Source organism: Chiloscyllium plagiosum, unplaced genomic scaffold, assembly GCF_037043375.1.
Source record: "Chiloscyllium plagiosum isolate Xiang-an unplaced genomic scaffold, Cpla_swu_hap1 HiC_scaffold_9, whole genome shotgun sequence".
Lineage (NCBI taxonomy): Eukaryota > Metazoa > Chordata > Chondrichthyes > Orectolobiformes > Hemiscylliidae > Chiloscyllium > Chiloscyllium plagiosum.
The window spans coordinates 109,024,096-109,044,253 of record NW_028270147.1 but is presented as its reverse complement, the minus strand read 5'-3'; the positions used below and the strand labels follow the sequence as shown (position 1 = coordinate 109,044,253).

The 20,158-nt window shown below is 44.9% G+C and overlaps 1 protein-coding gene across 1 annotated transcript in view; it reads right to left on the bottom strand.

Annotated features, from left to right (window-relative positions):
• The window catches only part of LOC148149238 (immunoglobulin kappa light chain-like), a 417,092-nt gene that overhangs the window by 21,516 nt on the left and 375,418 nt on the right, over positions 1–20,158 (bottom strand). The window lies entirely within an intron of this gene.

Genomic DNA, 20,158 nt, shown 5'->3' with positions numbered 1-20,158 from the left:
TGGAAAAGAAGATAGGCAGGTAGGACAAGTTAGGAGACAGTGCTGAGCTGGAACTGGAGACAGAAAAGCCAAATACAAAATGTTATGACAGACTTCAATGGATAGGTGGACTGGGTAGCACATCTCAACAAAAGGATTTCTTGGAATGTCTATGAGATGGTTTTTGAAATAGCTTGTGGTTGATCATTTGGAACAGGCAGTTTTGGATTCAGTGATGTGTAATGAGGCAAACTTGGTTAGTGAGCTGAAGATGAAAATATCCCTCTGGATATATGACCATAATATGATAGAATTCCCCCTGTAGTTTGAGAGGGAGAAGCTGCAATCAGATGGAACAGTATTTCAATTGAGTAAAGGTAAGTACAAAGACATGAGGAATGAGCTGGCCAGAGTTGATTGGAAGGGGAGCCGAGCAGGTAAGATGATGGGGCAGCAAACAGCCGAGTTTCTGGGCGTAATTCAGGAAGCAGAGTAGGAATTCCTCCTGAAAAAGAAGAAACCAACTTAGGGGAGGACAAAGCAACCATGGCTGATGAGGGAGGTCAAGGACAGCATAAAAACAAAAGGAAAAGGCATACAATGTGGTGGAAAATAGTGGGAAGCCGGAGGATTAGGAAGTCTTTGAAAACCTTAGGAGGATAACTAAAAAAAAAACATTCAGGGGACAGAAGGTGAAATGTGGGGGAAAGCGAACCAGTAATATAAAAGAAGATTGCAAGAGTTTCATCAGATATATAAAAATGAAGAGGGAGGCAGAAATAGACATTGGAAAAAGAATAATAGGAAAATGAAGAAAAAGCCGAGGAATTGAATACATACATTACATCAGTCTGCACAATGAAAAACACCAGCAATGTCCCAGTACTTCAAGACTGTCAGGGAGCAGAGGTGAGTGTAGTGGTCATCACTAAGGAGGAGGTACTGGGGAAGCTGAAAGGTCTGAATGTGGATAACTCACCCAGACTGGATGAACTACACCAGTGTGTTCTGAAGGAGATCACTGAGGAGATTATGGAGGCATTGGTGATGATTTTTCAGGAATCAATGGAGTCAGGGTGTGGAGGTATTTTCTAAATAAGGAAAGCCTTTGGAGATCTAAAGCACAAACCTCAATCAGGTTTCTCTTAAGGTTAACAGGCAGGTCCAGCTTGTGCTTGGGAAGGCAAATGAAATGTTAGCATTCATTTCAATATGGCTAGAATACAAGAGCAGAGATGTACTGCTGAGGCTGTGTAAGGCTCTGGTCAGACTGAATTTGGAATATTGTGAGCAGATTTGGGACCCATATTCGAAGAAACAATGTGCTGGCATTGGAGGGATTTACAAGAATGATCCTGGGGATGAAGGGCTTGTCATATGAGGCGTGGTTGAGGACTCTGGGTCTGTACTCAATGGAGTTTAGAAAGATGAGGAGGGACCTTATTGAAATTTACAGAATTCTGATAGGCCTGGATAGAGTGGATGCAGAGAAGATGTTTCCAAATACAGGAGAGACTGGGTAACCAAGGCACAGCCTCAGAATGAAGGACGGCCCCTTTCGAGCTGAGATGAGGAGGAATTTCTTCAGCCAGAGGGTGGTGAATCTGTGGAACTCATTGTTACAAAGGGCAGTGGAGCCCAAGGCACAGAGTGTATTTAAGACAAAGATAGATAGGTTCAAGATTGTTAAGGGGATGGAAGGTTCCTGTGGAGCAGGCAGGAGAATGGGGGTGAGAAGCATATCTGCCAAGATCAAATGGCAGAGCAGATTCAATGGGCTGAATAGCTGATTTCTGCTCCTGTTTCTTAAAGACTTCTTTAGAGTTTCCCCAAAACCCTGGAACACTGAACCCACTGGACTGTGAGCCCTGCAGTAGCTGTTTGTCATCAGAACTCTGCAAAGAGATAATCCAAGAGTGGAAAGAGTGTGCATCCATGTGGGAACTTCAGAATGTATCGCACTCCTGGAATACCATGAGTACAGGAAGTGTGGTCAGTGACAGTAGTTGGAGCTCCGGGTTTCGGAGCTTGTGCAGCAGCTGGTGTCAGTGTGGAGCGTCCGTGAGGCTGAGAGCTCCGTGGAGAGCACGTTTCTAGATGTGGTCACTCTGCAGCTTCAGAGTATGCAGGGAGAGAGGGAATGGGGGAGCAGCAGACAGTCCAAAAGGACCAGGCAGTTACTACAGGAATCCCTTGAGTGCATCCCACTCTCCAACCAGGATTCACTTCAGAATTCTGATGAGAATGATGAGAATGGGGGTCTTTAGTTTCTGAATATAGTTTGGAGTAGCAGCAGTGTAATGGGTAGAGAGGGGCCAGAGTTGCGAGAATGTGTTCAGGTGAATTTTCAGGAGGCATCGGTGGCTCAGTGGTGGCTCCGGTGGGGCAGCATGGTGGCTCAGTGGTTAGCAATGCAGCCTCACAGTACCAGGGTCCCAGGTTCGATTCCAGCCTTAGGTGAGTGGAGTTTGCACATTCTCCCTATGTCTGCGTGGGTTTCCTCCCATGGTCCAAAGATGTGCAGGTCAGGTGAGTTGTCCATGCCAAATTGTCCATAGTGTTAGATACATTACAGAGAGGGAAATGGGTCTAGGTGGGTGACTGTTCGGAGATCGGTGTGGACTTGTTGGGCTGAAGGGCCTGTTTCCACACTGTAGAGAATCTAATCTAATTATTGGCAGTGAAGAAGGCTGTCTAAGAATACAATGGAATCTTGACCAACTGGGCCAGTGGGCTGAGGGATGGCAGATGGAGTTTAATTCAGATAAATGTGAGTGCTGTATTTTGGTAAGACACAAGAGATGGGTGAGATCCCAAACAAATATTTCAGGTCAGTATTTACTGTGGAGAAAGCTAGGGAATTTGGAGAAATAGTGATCACTTGAAAAGAGACCACACACAAATGAGGAGACACAAAAGATCTTAAAACACATAAAGGTAGATAAACCCAAGGACCTGATCATGTGTATCCCAGAAAATTGTGGGAAACTAGGGAAGAGATTGCTGGGCCCCTTGCTGAGATATTTGTATCACTGACAACCATGGGTAAGGTGCTGGAGAACCAGATAGGTTGGCTAATGTTATGCCATTATTTGAGAAAGACTGTAAGGAAAAGCCAGGGAACTATAGACCAGTGAGCCTGATGTCAGTGCTGGGTAACATGTTGGAGTGGATTCTGTGGGATAGGATTTACATTCTTTGGATAATCAATGTGGTTCTATGCATAGGAATTCATGTCTCCTGAATTTGATTGAGTAGGTGACAAAGAAGATTGATGAAGACAGAACAGTAGACATTGTCTATATGGACTTTAGTTAAGCGTTTGACAAGGTTCCACATGATAGACTGGTTAGTAAGGTTAGACCACATGGGATCCAGAGGGAGTGAGCCATTGGGGTAAAAAAAATTGGATTGAAGGTAGGAGACAGAGAGTGGTGGTAAAGGGTTGTTTTTCAGACTGGAGATCTGTGAATAGCTGTGTGCCACAAGCATTGGTGTTGGGTTCACTGCTTTTGTCATTTAAAGAAATGATTTGGATGTGAATATAGGAGTTTCAGTAAGTTTGTAGATGACATCAAAATTGGCGGGACAGTGGATAGTGAAGAAAATCATTTCAGGGTACAGTGGGACCTTGATCAGATGGGGCAATGGGCAGAGGTGTGGCAAGTGGAGTTCAGTTTAGATAAATGTGAGATGTTGCATTTTGGTAAGGCAAACTAGGGCAGGAGTTATACAGTTAATGGGAGGGCCCTGTGGAGTGTTACTGAACAAAGAGATTTGGGGGTGAAGATGCAGGTGCATTATTCCTTGAAAGTGGGGTCACAGGTAGACAGGGCGATGAAGAAGGTGTTGGGTACACTTGCCTTTATTGGTCACTGCATTGAGTTCAGGAGTTGGGACATCATGGTGCAGCTGTATGGGAGATTGGTGAGGCCACTTTGGGAATAATGTGAACAATTCTGATCATTCTGCGATAGGAAGGATGTTGTTAAACTTAAAAAGCTGCAGAAAAGATTTACAAGGACATGGCCAGGAATTGGAGGGGTTGAGCCTCAGGGAAAGGCTGAAGAAACTGGGGCTATTTTTCCTGCAGCATTCAAGGCTGAGGGATGGCCTTATAGATGTGTATAAAATCATGAGGGGCATGGACAGAGTGCATATCCAAGGCCTTTTCCTTGGGAAAGGGAGTCCAAAACAAGATGGCATAGGTTTAAGGTGAGAGGCAAAAGATTCAAAAGGGACCTGAAGGGTAACTTGTCACACAGAGGGTGGTGCGTGTATGGATCGAGCTGCCAGAGAAAGTGTTGGAGACAGATACAATTACAGCATTTAAAACACATTGGGATGGGTACATGGATAGGAAGGGTTTTGAGGGATGTAAGTCAAATGCTGGCAAATGGGATGAGGTCAGTTTAGGATATCTGGTTAGCATGGACAAGTTGAACTGAAAGGTCTGTTTCCACGCTGTATGACTCCATGACTATGAGAGGCTGGAAAAGCTGAGACTTTTTACTCTGATGCGTAAGAGTCTGAGGAGTGACCTTGTAGAGGTTTATAAAATCATGGGGACATAGAAAATGTGAATAATTCAGGAAGGAGGTGACGTTTTGTAGAAATGGCAAAAAATATTCCCAAAGATCATTTCAGGGATGAGGAACATCAGTTATGAAGTTTGATTGGAGAATTTGGGACTGTCTTCTTTGGAGAAGGTTGAAAGGAGATTTGTTCGAGGAATTAAAACCAGGAGGGGCCTGGACAGAGTAAATAGGGAGAAAATGTTCCCAATTGAGAAAGGATTGAGACTGAGAGACCGCAGATTGAAAGTAATTGGGAAAAGTAACAAAAGTGAGATGGGAACAACATTTTCAGTCAGTGGGTGGTTAAGGTGTGGAATGCACTGCCTGAGAATGTGGTGGAGGCAGCTTCAATTGAAACATTCCGAAGGGAATGAGACTGTTATTCGAAAAGGAACAATGTGCAGGGTGACAGGGAGAAGGCAGGAGAATGGCACTCAGTGAATTGCTCATTCAGAGAGCCAGTACACACAGGATGGACAGAATGGCCTCCTTGTGCACTGTAACAATTCTGTGATTGTGTGATTGAGCAGAGTTAAAGCTGGGGGAGGTGGGAGCTCGGTGTCTCACTGTGCTGCTGCTGCTGCTGCTGCTGAGGTCAGTGAGATCAGAGACTGGGACAGGGATCCAGAGCTCACATCAAACTCTGCCCGTGTCCGTCACACTGAGACTGGCAGGAGGCTACTCACTGATTTCACTCCATGCTGCAGGAATGGGACCACAGGATGCAACTGGACAGAGTTCCTCCACACGGTGAGTAAAACTTACTGACTTATATCTTGTTGCTTAACGGGGGGCAATGGAACTAAAGAAATACAGCTGGACACCCTGTTAGACACAGTGCTCCTCAATCAACCATTTCATTCACTGCAGCTCCCCATTAACAACTTCAACAATTCAGCAACTGTATTTTAGAAAGTGTGTTTCAGTATTGACAGGGTTAATAACATAGGGATAGCTGTTATACTACATACAGTAATAGTCAGCGACATCCTCATTCTGAACGTTGCTGATTGTCAGGGTGAAACTGGTCCCATATCCACTGCCGGTGAATCGATCAGAGACTCCTGTGAATCGAGTTGTTGCAGCATAGATCAGGGGAGAGGGTTTCTGACCTTCTCGCTGCTGGTACCAGCTAACCCACTTGCTAACAGATTGACTGGCCGTACAGGTGATGGTTGTGGTCTGGCCCAGTCACACTGACAGCACCGGGGGAGACTGGGTGATGATGATGTCCCCATTGATACCTGAGGGATCAGAGAGAAACACAGTGAAGTCAGAACTGTCACAGAAAGAGCCTGTCAAATGAGAGATTGTTGGAGACACTGAGCATTCCTCTGGTTTCAGCATTTTCCCTTCAATCATAGGTCAGTGGAATTGGAGTGAAATGGAGAGCAGCTAAAGATTCAAGGTGGAAGGAGAGAGATTTGAATCTGCGACACAGAATGCCAGAGGCCAGATCAGCTGGATGTGTGAAATCATGGTGTGTGCTCCTGTCCCTGAGCCCGGTTCCTGATAAACTCTCCCTTCACTGGGCTCTGCTTTATAAAGCTGCAGCCTGTGAGAGTCTGACTGGATGTTCCTCAGTATGTAAATGGCATCGGGCAGAGAGAGCCACATCAATCCCTCGCACTTCCTCTTCTCTCTCTCACTGTCTCAGAGTCATTGATGTGAACAGCAGTGAATGAGGCCATTTGGCCCATTGCGTCTGTGCTGGTAAACAAAGATCTGATGACACTAATCCCATCCTCCAGCTCTTGGCCCATTACTCTGGTGGTTACAGCAACACAAGGGAATATCTAAACACTGCTCCAATGTCACGAGAGTTTGTGACTCAACCAGCCTTTCAGGCAGTGAGTTCCAGACTCCCACCACCCTCTGGGTGAAAACATTTCTCCTCAACTCTCCTCTCACTCTCCAACTCCACTGGGCCTGGACTCACTCAAATTCAGATGGATGTATAAAATTGTAACAGGGCTGGGCAGGGAGGAGGTTTCCCCTGGATGGGGAGTCTGGAACCAGGGGACACAGTCTCAGGGGGATGCGGGGTAGTCCATTTTGGACTGAGAAGAGGAAACATTTCTTCACTCAGAGGGTGGTCAACCTGTGGAATTCTCTTCACTGAAGGCTGTGGAGGATAAGGAACTGAATATATTCAAGAAAAAGAGAGAGATAATTGTTTGCATTTTAACAGCTTGAAGGGAATAGGGAGAAAGCAGGAATATGGCTTTGAGATAGAGAATCAGCCATGATCATACTGAATAACAGAGCAGGCTCAAAGGGCCGAATGGCCAACTCCTGCAGCAGTTTCTACGTGGCTATGTCTGTGTTACCTTCAATCTCTGTCCCAGGTTATTGAGTCCTTGTCTCATGCAAAAAGTGCCTTCCTACCCACCCTATTACTGCTCCGAATAATCTTATCTGCTCCAAGGAAAACAACCCCAACCTTTCCAATCATTTCTCAAAGCTCAGATTCAGGCAGCATTCTGGAAAATCTCCCCTGTACCCACTCAAGTACAATCACATCCTTCCCAGAATGTGGTGACCAGGACTTGTCCCTCTCTCTCTGTCTCACATCTGCCACATCTTTCTCTCTACCTCTCTCTCCCCACTGTTAATCTCTCATGTTTTCTCTATCTCTTTCTCACACTCTGTCTCATAGTCACTCCCTCCAACTCACTGATGATTTCTCACTCCATCTCATAATCTCTGTTTCTCCATCTTTCTGTCTCTGTCACTTGCTCCCTCTCTCACTTCAATTAAAAGCCTCCAACTGTTATCTTTCCCTCTATATTCCTCCCTCTGTCTCTCTCCCTCCCTCTCTGCATCCCAAACTACCGTTTCTCTCCCTCGCTCTCTGTCATTCTGCATCTACCCATACTCATGTCTCTCTCTCTCTCTCTCTCACACTCAACCCTACCCTCTCTGTCAATTCTCTTCATGCTTGGTCTCACACCCATCCTATCCCTTTCTTTTTCCTGTCCCTTTGTCTCTCTCCATCCCTCTCAGTCACACTGTCTCACATCTTGTTTCTCTCTCTCTATCTCTCAACTTCACAATTTCTACCTCCCTCTACCTCTCTCTTGGTTCCCTCACATATATCACACAGTCTCAGATGTTCCTCCCTCTCTCTCTCTCTCACACACACACTCACACACACACAGACAGTCTCGTTCTATCTCTCTCTGTCTCGCTTCTCTCTCTTTCAGACAGTGTCCCAGGTGGTGACAGTTGAATGCTGCATAAATCTCCCTCTGCTCTGCCTCACTAATGGATGATCCCTGTCTTCTCCTGGAGTAAATCTTCATTTCCCACATTGACCAGGGTTTGGTCTGTCTCAGGAAGACGGACAGATTCTTGTGAAATGAAGGACAGATCCGTGCTGTTGGCCTATTCTCACTGGGGACTGGTTTGGACACAAACCTAATTCCATGAAGGCCCAGCAGAGAGAGGAGATCCTCAGGCCATCAGTGTGAGCTGGAGGGACAGGACAGGCTCTGACCCACTGACCCATCCTGTCCATTCACAACATGTTCCAATCCCTTCCCCTCTCCTTCCCCTTCCACAGTCAGTCTTTTCTGAATGGAGTGGTCCCTTCCCTGTCTCACACCAAGGAGGAGATGGACAGATATTTAATGGGTAATGGGTTAAAGGATGATGGAGAGTGGGCAGGAAAGTGGAGTTGAAGCTGAGATGGGATCAGCCATGATTGTATTAAATGGTGGAGAGGGCTCGAGGGGCTGAATTGCCTGCTCCTGCTCCTAGTTCTTATGTTCCTCCACCCCCTCCCCATTCCTCTTACTGCAACTTTGTGAACCATCTTGGACCATTTTGAACATTGAAGGTGCGATGTGAATTCAAGATTTGTGTGGATTTAATGTGGGGACAGAATTGTGCAGGGGGCTGTGATATATCCTGGAGTTGAATATCCTGCTGGCAACCTCCAGCCTTCCACATACAGAATGGGGAAGTGGGGGAGGACAGAATGTACTGCAGGGTCCATGGAACTGTCCCCCAGCAATGTGGTTGACCCTTAACTGCCCTCTGAAATGGCCGTGCAAGGCTCTCAGTTGTATCAATTATGACAATGTTTCAACAAAGAAATGAGACCGGATGGACCACAGGCATCGATCTAGACACGGAAAAGACAATGACAGAAACAGCCCTGTCTACCCTGCTCCATCCTCCTTACTGACATCTTGGGGTGAGTGCCAAATTCAGGAGAGCTGTCTCACAGACTAGTCAAGCAACAGCCTGACACAGTCATACTCACAGAATCATACAGACAATGTTCCAGACAACGCCATCACTGTCCCTGCATGTGTCCTGTCCCACCAGAAAGGCAGATCCAGCAGAGCTGATGACACAGTGGTCTACAGCCAGGAGGGAGTTACCCTGGGAAGTCTCAAAGTTGGCTCTTGAAGACTCATGACACCAAGTTAAACATGGGCGAGGAAACCTTCTGGTGATTACAAGATATCTTGCTCCCTCGGCTGATGAATCAGTCTCTCCTCCATGTTGAACAGCATTTGGAGGAAGCACTGAGGGTGGTGACAGCAGAGAGTGTACTCTGGGTGTGGGATTTCAATGTCCACCACTGAGAGTGGCTCGGCAGCAGCATTACTGATCGAGCTGGTTGGTTCCTAATGGACGTAGCTGAGGGACTGGCTCTGCAGCTGGTGGTGAAGGAACCAAAAAGATGGAAAAAGATGCTTGACCCCATCCTCACCAATCTTGTGGCTGAAGATGCATCTGTCCTTGATAGTATTGGTAAGAGTGACCATCACACAGTCCTTGTAGAAACAAAGTTTGACCTTCACATTGAGAATCCCCTCCATTGTGTTGTGTGGTACTATCACCGTGCTAAATAGGACAGACTTTGAACAGATATTGCAACTAAAGGCAAGCTCATAAATGGGGATGATTACCAAAGATTGCACAATGTTCAGCACCATTCTCAACTCCTCAGGTACTGAAGCAGTCCATGTTCAAATGCAACAATACCTGGACAATATCCAGGTTTCATCTCAGAAGCAGTATTTTCCATCGGTGTCATGTAAATGCCAGCCAATGACCATCACCAATAAGAGATAATCTGACCATCGCCCCTTGACAGTCAATGCTATTACCATCACTGAATGCCCACTGTCAACATTCTTGAGGTATCATTGACCAGAAACACAACTGGACTCATCACAGAAGCACAGTGGTTACAAGAGCAGGTTAGAGACTAGGAATACTGTATCGAGAAATTCACCTCCTGATTCCCCCAAAGCCTGTCAACCAAGTCAGGAGTGTGATTGAATACTCCCCACTTACCTGGATGGGTGCAGCTCCAACAACATTCATAGATTGGTAGTGTCACAGAGTCATACAGCGTAGAATCAAACCTTAAACCAAACTTTTATATGCTGACCAGGTTTTCTGAAGTGAAAGAGTCTCATTTGCCTGCATTTGGCCCGTATCCCTCTAATCCATTCCTGTCTATATCTTTCTTATCCACTCAAAAAACGTGATACCATCCAGAGCCAAGCAACCTGCTTGATTGGCATCATATTCTCAAAGCATCCACTCTCACCATTCCCGATGCTCAGTAGCAGCAGTGTGTATTATTGATAAGATGCACTGCAGAAACTCACCAAAGGTCCTTGGATAGCACCTTCCAAACCCATGAACAAAAATAGGAATCGCAGGAAAAGCTCAGCAGGACTGGCAGCATCTGGGGAGAGAAATCAGAGTTAACGCTTCGTGCTTGACCCAATCTCTCTTCACAGATGCTGCCAGACCTGCCGAGCTTTTCCAGCAATTTTGATCTTTGTCTCGGATTTACAGCATCCGCATTTCTTTTGGTTTCCTTCTAAACCCACGTCCACTTCTATTTCGAAGAACAAGAGCTGCAGACACATGGGAACACTATGAGCTGAAATTTCTCCTCGGAAAAGCTTGGCATCCTGACTTGGAAATATATTGCTGTTCCCTCAGCCTTGCTGGGTTAAAATGCCGGCATTCCCTCCCGAAGAGCATTGTGGGTCAACTTACAGCTTGTGGACTATAGCGATTCAAGAAGCAGCTTCCCACCGCCTTCTCCAGGGTAACTAGGGACAGCATAAAAAATGCTGGGCCAGCCGGTGAAGCCCACTTCTCACGAGTGAATATGCAAAACCGAATGAAGTGTCCCTCAGAGGGAATGTTCAGGGTCCTGAGCTCCATTTCCCAGCCCAGGCAGTTTGTCTCCCAATGAATGAATGAAATACCAATTTTGAGCCCAGTTTAGGGGCAGCCTTGTGCTGTATACCCAGGTCTACAAGAGAGAATTAAGATCGAGCTGAAAAGGAAAGATTTGCTGGATTATGGGGAGAGAGAGGAGCAGTAGGACTACTTGGGTCACTCACAGATACAATGGGCTGAATGGCCTCCTCTTGTGCTGTCAGATTCCAGGGAGTGCAGATGGTTCAGTTTTCTCCTGTCTCAGTAACAAACATCCAGCTGCTCCGAGCTCCTCTCTTGGTGAAGTTTCACTTCCTCTCTTGGTGAAGTTTCGACCTTGTGCTCTGACAGTCCTTGCAGTTATTTTTTACACTGGGGCTTTCTGCTGTGGTCAGGATCTCTAATAATAAGTGTCCAAGCAGTGGCAATCACAGCAGCTAAGGGCAGTCAGGACTGAGGAGCCAGGCTCACTGGGAAACACATTGAAAAGATCAAAGCCATCCTCTTCAGCTCCCAGTACAAACTCCATCCCTCTCCCTGAGAACTGTCTGCTGCTCAACCAGACTCTTTACGACCTTAGACTCATCTTTGAGGCTGATCTGAGCCCCACATCCTCCACATGACAAAGATCAGACACTGAAAATCTCAGCTCTATGATGGGGACTCCAAACATGACCATTCCAATGTTGTCCTGGCCCACATTACAGCCACCATCTTCGGTAAACATCAGCTCATCCCAAACTCTGCTGCCAGTATCCGAACTCACACCAAGTCCCATTCCCCCATTCCCTCCCCCTGTGCTCACTAACCTACATTGGCTCCCAGTCCAGCAACATCTTGATTTGCAAGTTCTCATCCTTGTCCTCAGACCTCTCCATGTCCTTCCACCCTCCCTATCTCACCCTACAAACCACCTCATTCAGTGTGATCAACAATCTTGGATATATGGCTCTCTATTTCTTCGTCCAAGTCATTGAGAAATATTGTGTGAAGCTGAGGTCCCAGCACAGATCCCTGGGGACACCACTATTCACATCTTGCTAATTGGAAGACATGCACATTATCCCTCCTCTCTGTCTCCTAGCTCCGGACCTATTCCTGACCCAAGGTAAATGCAATTCTCAAATTCCATCTGATTCCATGTCTCTTTTTAAATGTTTTGTGGAATTCCCTATGGACAATCGCCATCGACATTCCCTTATATCCCACATTAGTGAGCTCCTAACAAAGTGTAACCAGGCTAGTTCAAGATGTCTGAACCTTTGTAAATCCATGCTGACTCTCTCGGAATACTTCATGTTAGTTAGTCATTTGTTAGTCATCCTGTCTCTAAAAACAGATTCAATCAATTCCTGACAACAAACATTCAATGGAGATGTTCATTGTGAATGAGGTTAATAAACAGCCAGCACTGACACGACGGGCTGAACAGCCTCCTCCTGTGCTGGAGCCTTCTCTGTCTCCTTGACAGAAATATTTTACAGATTTAAAAATAAAGACCAACAAGAAATTTAAAAATACAAATTAAAACCGCCTCAAACAATTTCCACATACAGGGCCAGGCGATGTAGAGTAATTGCACGATGGGGAAGCTGGTGGAGCTCATTGTAGCTCAGAGTGACCACATCTGCAGATGACAGATTTTCTCCTCTAAAGGTTATTAGTGAACTGAATGAGTTTTCTCCACAATCAACAATGGATTAACACTCACCATTAGACTCTTAATTCCAGAACCATTCTTGAATTCAAATTCCACTGTCTGCCATGGTCCCCAGAACAGAAAATCTGTTGGTTGCTCAAGGCACTCCAGCTCAGAGTTGATGATCTGGAATCTGAGCTTCAAACACTGTGACACATCAGGGAGGGGTAGAGTTACCTGGACACTGTGTTTGAGGAGGCAGTCACACCTTGTAGGTTAAATACTTCAAATTATGGCCAGTGATCTGGGACAGGAGGGTGTAACTATAAGTGAGCAGGTTGATGCAGCCTGAATTTAGTATTGTAGGAGCCTCAGCTCCTTGTCCACCAGGAATGAGGTACTTGCTTCCTGTGTCAATGAGGAAAAGGATTGCTTTTGGAAACTATTGCGGATACACTGCAGAATGGGCAAGCGTGGTTTGGAGCTTTTTGGCGACAGTGACCATAATTCTATCAAGTTCAAAGTCATTAAGATTAGATTAGATTCCCTACAGTGTGGAAACAGGCCCTTCAGCCCAACAAGTCCACACCAACCCTCCAAAGAGTAACCCACCCTCGTCTGACTAATGCACCTAACAACCATGGACAATTTAACATGGACTATTCACCTGACCTGTACATCTTTGGAATGTGGAAGGAGACCCGAGTACCCAGAGGAAACCCACACAGACACAGGGAGAATGTGCAAACTCCACACAGACAGTTGCCCAAGGCCGGAATAGAACCTGGGACCCTGGTGCTGTGAGGCAGCAGTGCTAACCACTGAGCCACTGTGCCACCCTTTACTTATAGTAAGTAAAGAGATAATGATAGAGCAGAAATTAAGTGTCAAAATAGGGGGAAGGCCAATTTTGACACCATTAGCTAGGCTAACACAGGGGGAGACAATGGCCATTGGTATTATCGCTGGACTATTAATCCAGAAACTCAGCTAATGTTCTGGGGACCATGGCAGACAGTGGAATTTGAATTCAAGAATGGTTCTGGAATTAAGAGTCTAATGGTGAGTGTTAATCCATTGTTGATTGTGGAGAAAACTCATTCAGTTCACTCATAACCTTTAGAGGAGAAAATCTGTCATCATTACCCAGCCTTACATGTGACTCCAGACACACAGCAATAGGTGGTATTGTGACTCAGTGGTTAGCACTCTTGGGCAACCGTCTATGTGGAGTTTGCACGTTCACCAGATGTCTACATGAGTTTCTGTCAAGTGCTCTGGTTTCCTCTCACAATTCAAAGATGTGCAAGCTAGATGGATTGGCCATGCTAAACTACCCATAGTGTTCAGCGATGTGTAGATTAGGTGCATTAACCATGGGAGATGTAGGGATAAGGGGATAGATCTGAGTGGGATGCTCCTCAGAATGTTGGTGTGGACTCATGGGGTTGAATGGCCTGTTTCACACTGTATGGAACCTATGATTCTATGATTCCATGTGGTTGTCTGTTAACTACCCTATGAGCAGGAAATGCTGGCTTGGCCAGAGATGCCCACATCCTATGAATGAATGAAGGAAAACCACTGCACCGTGGGTCAGGAGGCCATTCAGGCTGGGGGAGAACAAAGAAAAGAGGGGGATTTGATCATGAGGAGGACTGAATGCATCATTAAAAAGCAGGATTGAGAGTCCTGCATGGTGTGTTGCCTGCCTGGTGCCAAGATAAGGGGCATCTCGAACCGGCTTGAAAGTATAATAGAGTGCGGGGGTGGGGGAAATGGGGGAGGATCCAGTTGTTGTGCGTGTTGGGACCAACAACCTCAGTAAAAATAGGCAAAAGGTCCTATTTGGGCAATATCAGGAAAGCTATCAGAAGAGAGAAATAAGAAAGAGGTGAATACAGTCTCAGTGCTGAGGAACAGATTCCAGTGAATGGACCAAATAAGAGTTCGAAATGCATTGAGTGTAAGGAATAAATTCAATAATCTGCACGAAAAAAATCAAATTTAAGATTTTGCTATAGGATCAATTACTGAGACATATCTGCAGAATCGTTAGGATTGGGAACTAAATATATCCGGTTGTTAGGTTCACAGGATGGACATGGGGAAATGACAGAAGAGGTGGAGCAGCTTTATTGATTAGAAACACAAAGACTTCAATGGTGAGGGAGGTTATAATGAGGGGAAAGCATTCAGTGCAACTGAGGAGCAGAAAAGGATCTAAAACTGTAATAGATATTGTATGCACCCCCCGCCCCTTCCCCCCCCCCCCCCCCACACACACACACACACACACACACACACACACACTGCCAGCAGCAGCTCTGAGGTGCTGGATTGTATATATACAGAAATTAGACAAGTGTGTAGCTAAGCCAGTGTATTATTAATGGGGAAGTTTAACTTTAACTTAGATTGGGAGAGAGGCAAGCGCTCTGTCAGAAAGGTAGTGAATTGCTGCTGTGTGTCCAAAATAGTTTCCAACAGCAATAGGTCCTGGATACAACAAGGGGACAAGCAATATTGGAATTAGTAATGCATAATGAGCCAGATTTAGTTAGCAACTATTTGTGCATGAACATTTATCAAATAGTGATCATAACACGACCGAGTTCAATGTCACATTTGAAAGTGAAAAGCATGAATCAGCTGCTAGAGTTTGAGATTAAGGTAAGGGCCGACTTTAACGAGATGAGACAGAAAATCTGCTCATGGGTAAAACAACTGAAGAGCAGTGGGGAATGTTTAAAGAAATATTCAACCAGAAACAAAACCAGTTTATACCTGAGAGGGAAAAGCTCCACTTCTTCGAACAAACAATAATGGACAATTAAAGAGATAAAAGAATAAAACTAAAAACAAGGGCTTACAATAAAGCAAATAAAATAACAGGTTCTGCTGAATGGGAAAGATACAAAGGGCCACAAAGCAGCTTCTCAGAGCCACCAAAAGGGATTCTGAAAGGGAACATGTAAGGGAAATCAAAATCAATAAGGAGAAATGTTACAGTTCCATAAAAGGGAAGCTGGGAGGTCAGGAGCAATGTTGGCCATTAAAGACTGAAAGTGAGGGATCTTGTCAGTGACAATGGGGAAATGACAGCCATGTTAAATAAATACTTTACCTCAAGATTTGCAGTAGAAAAGGAAAAGGATTTGCCTGAAGTCCCAAAGGAATTAACAGAGGATCAGGGACAGGGACTGAATAAAACTTTAATGTCAGTAAAATATCCGTAATGAGGAAATTAATGGAACCAAAGAGTGACAAATTCACAGAACCTGGGTTTCCATCTGAGGGTGATAAAGGTAGTAACAGATCACAGTGTAGACACCCTGACTATAATCTTTCAGAATGATTCCTAAAGAAGGGCTCATGCCCGAAACGTCGATTCTCCTGCTCCTTGGATGCTGCCTGACCTGCTGTGCTTTTCCAGCAACACATTTTCAGGTATAATCTTTCAGAGTTCCCTGGATACAGCAGTCATACCTCTGGATTGGAAAATTGCAAATGAAACTTCACATTTAACAAGGATGTGAGAGAAAAACGAGAAAATTACAGGTCACTAAGCCAATATTTGTGGTGTGGAAATTGTTGGGATCTATAATCAAGGATGGGGGTAACTGAAGACCTTGAAAATGGTCAGTTAATCAGGGAGAGTCAGCATGGATTCATAACAAGTTGGTCACGCTGAAAAAATCTCATTGAACTTTTTTGAAGAGGATACGAAAGTCCTGGACACAGTAATGTCTATGGATGTTGTTTACAGGGACTTCCAGAGGCATTTGAGAAAGTCCCATGTAAGAAACCGTCAACTGAGGTAGAAATCCACAGAATTGAGGCTAAAATACTGACACACTTGGAAATTGGTTGAGTGACAGGTCATCAAAAATAGGGATGGGGGTAAGTGCTGAAATTGGCAGGATGTAACCAGTGGTGTCCAATAGGAATGCGTGTTTATGCCTCAGTTATTTACAATATTTATTAATGAATTAGATAATGACATAGAAAGTCAGATACTCTAGTTTTCTAATGACACAAAGTTAGGCAGCATTGTAGGTAATGTCAATAGAGTCAGAGAGTCATACAGCATTCATCCAGTGCAGTCTTTAACAGATTATAATTTATCTTTGATAGACCACTCCTTGACCTCCATCTCTCTGTCTTACTCTCTCTCCCCTCTCCGCCCCCAACCACCCCCCCTCCGCCTCAGCTGCACAGATCTCACTTTGAATTCCACCCTTCTTTCTCTCTCCAAGCTCTATCCCCACTCTCTCAGTTCTCCAGCTCTCTCTCTCTCTCTCTCTTTGAACTCCATCTCTCTCTCTCTCTCTCTCTCTCTGAGCCCCACCCCTCTCTCCATTTGAGCTACTGGGACTCTGATCTGAGCCAATTCCAGTGAAACCCAGTGGATAATAATGACGGGATATTTGGAGTGTGAGTTTGATGATGGAAATGTGAACCATTGCAGCAAAGACATTACAGATGGTTTGTACAGACAGCAAAGCCCAAACCAGAGCATTGTGTCAATCAACACAGAATTTATGAAACCTTCAATAAAAGAAGTTATTAATGTGATTCTCAGAGATGTGTCATTGTTCTAGTTACAAATGGCTCTTTCCCAGTGAAGGTCCATCCTGCTGAGTATTAGATACAGCTGGGCTTTGGAGAAATATTGGGCAGTTGGAGTGTAATGTGGGGAGTGTGACCTTGTTCACTTTCACAATAACCATTCAAATGTGACTGGAACGTTGCTAAGTCCAAATAGCAAAACTTGCCATTGGATATAATTTATTAGGTGTGATAAATACAGAAACTCACTTAGTTCTAGTTATCAGTGAGTTCTTGTCAACATTCTTTTAACAAATCAATTTTTGGCAAGAACAGAAGATTGTCCCTTCACTCTGAGGCTGTGCTCTTGGGTCTTCAACTCTCCTCTTATTGGAAACATCTTCTCCATGTCCTCTCTGTATTCTGTAAGTTTCAATGACATTCCCTCTTATCCTTCTAAACTCCATCAAGTACAGAACCAATGTCCTCAATGACTCCTCATACAAACATCTTTGTATTTTCTGAGCAACCTCACTAAATCTACCTGTTGATCTTTTTCCAGATTACAGTGTCTGAATTCTCTAATACCTCTGAATTTGTTCATCTAATAACAGGAAGTTTACTTTGGGAATTGTCCAGTTCTTTTTTGATCTCAAGCTTTTTCTGATCCCCTGCTCCATTATACTCACTACTTGAAAACCTATACATGACTGAATGGTTCCTCAAAAACTGGGAGAGGAAATAAGGATGCTGGTTTTATGTTGAGGTTTACCTACAACTTGACAAGTAAGACACATTTTATAAAACTGCACCACATCTTTATCTAATTTTGGCTCAGTAAAATACCCGTTTCTGGATGCCTGTGTTTTCCTAATCTCCATGTGGCCTGCCATGGGACTCTCTTGTACTATCTCCTTATGATAGCTGGGTGGTACCACTAGTCAATATCTAACCGATCATTCTTCATCTGGGGGTCCATGGGGGGGGGGGTCTCCACTTCCTCATCAGCCTCCACTCTGAAGGTAATAACACTCTGAAACCCCTCCAGCCTCGACCTCAGTATGAGCTGACTGAGCTCATTTATTTCATTCAGGATCTGCTTTTTGGATCTGCTGTAATTAGGGACATCATAGCAAACACTCCACCTGGATTATCTTTACCCTTTCGGAAAGTTTCAGCGATCCTTTCACTTGCCTGTGGTGTCACATCAGCCCTTATTGATGGATTTTGTTTAACCATTGCCCTGGTCACCTCAAACGAAGGAGAGAGACCAGGAACCTGTTCCTGTCATTGTTCTGTTTCTTGGCCCTTCTTTGGACATTCTGTAATTATCGGGGAAGCTACTGCCTTTAGTCCTGACAAATCATTCCCCAGAAGGAAATCGACTCCCTCAACAGGGAATGTTTTCCCCACTCCGACAATTACTTCTCCTGATAACAAATCACATTCCAGTTGTACCTTTCAGAATGGCAGTGGAATATATTCTCCACCAATCCCATTGATCAATACCTTAGCTCCCATTGAGCTCTGTGGAGGGAAAATCAATTCTTTCTCCAATTGCGCCTGTATCTCTCGGTTTGGTTCTGGGTTTAGCTGAAGAAAAAGGAGTCACCATTCCTTTTAATAAAAATCCTGTCCACCTCTCATCTACCTTCCAACCTCTTGCATGATTAGAGTGTGGAAACAGGCCCTCCGGCCCAACAAGTCCACACCGACCCACCGAAGCGTAACCCACCCATACCCCTACATTTACCCCTTACCTAACACTACGGGCAATTTAGCATGGCCAATTCACCTGACCTGCACATCTTTTGGACTGTGGGAGGAAACCGGAGCACCCGGAGGAAACCCAGGCAGACACGGGGAGAACTTGCAAACTCCACACAGTCAGTGGCCTGAGGCAGGAATTGAACCCGGGTCTCTGGCGCTGTAAGGCAGCAGTGCTAACCACTGTGCCACTGTGCCGCCCACTAGTGACAGAATTCACCTCCAGTCTTTTTGTTATAGTTACAGCTACAACCTGCTCTGTGGGATTGTCAGTTTGTGTTCCCTTCTCTGACTCATTTTTACTAACTCCTATAAATCCCATGAGTTTACCTCATAATTTTCAACATTCCAAACACACATGGCCCACCTTATTCCAAGAGAAACATTGCAGTTTCTGACCATCACTTCCACCCTCAGCAATTTCCTTCTTCATCTGAGGAGGAGTTCTCGGGCTGTTCCCTACTGTCCATTCTCTCCCCTGGCTCCTTGCCTTCCTTACACTCTCCCAATTTTTATTTTTCTCCCATTTCTGGGCCTGATGGGAATAAGGTTTCTGAATCAGTCTCCCATCAGGTGACTTCTCCACCTCCTGATGCTGCTTGGCTTGTTGTGCTCTTCCAGCCTCCTGTTTGTCTACTTTGGATTCCAGCATCTGCAGGGTTTTGGCTTTAATGAAGTCTATAATCATTAGCCATTCCAGCTTGTCTTACTGTCATTCCCCTTGGTTCTTCTACATGAAGGATTCTAGAAGGGAAGGAAATCTTAAATTCTTCTCGAAGGATAACTTCTTTGAGAGCATTGTAAGTATTCTCAGCTGTTAATGCTCTTATCCGCCTGTCAACATTATTTTGTTGAACTCTCTTAAACTCAGTACAGGTTTGTCCAGGCTGTAAGTGTATGTTCTGAAACATCTGTCTGTATGTTTCTGGGGCCAACTCATTTGTGCTTAAAATAGCCATTTTCACCTCCTCATGATCCTGAGAACATTCCTCTGACAGGGATGTAGAAACCTCTTGTGCTTCCCAAGTTCATTTTTGCACAGGCAAGGTCCAACCTGTTTTTCCCACCTCGCTTGTGTTGCTATCTTCACTAACGACATGAAAAATGCTTCCACATCCTTCTCTTCATTGTTATAGAGTCATACAGCAAACAAACAGGCCCTTCTGTTTGTCAATGCCAATCAGTAATCACCAAACTCCATTTACCTGCACTTGGTCCGTAGCTTTCCATGCCCTGGCATTTTATGTGCTCGTCTGGATGTTTCTTAAATGTTGTGAGAGGAGCTGCCTCCACCACCTTCTCAAACAGCACATTCCATATTTATACCACCCTCTGGGGAAAAAAGTCCTCAAAACCCCTCTAAACCCCTTTTTCACACGGTAAGCTTATTCCCTCTGGTCATAGACATGTCTGACATGGGGAAAAGATTCTCACAATTGAC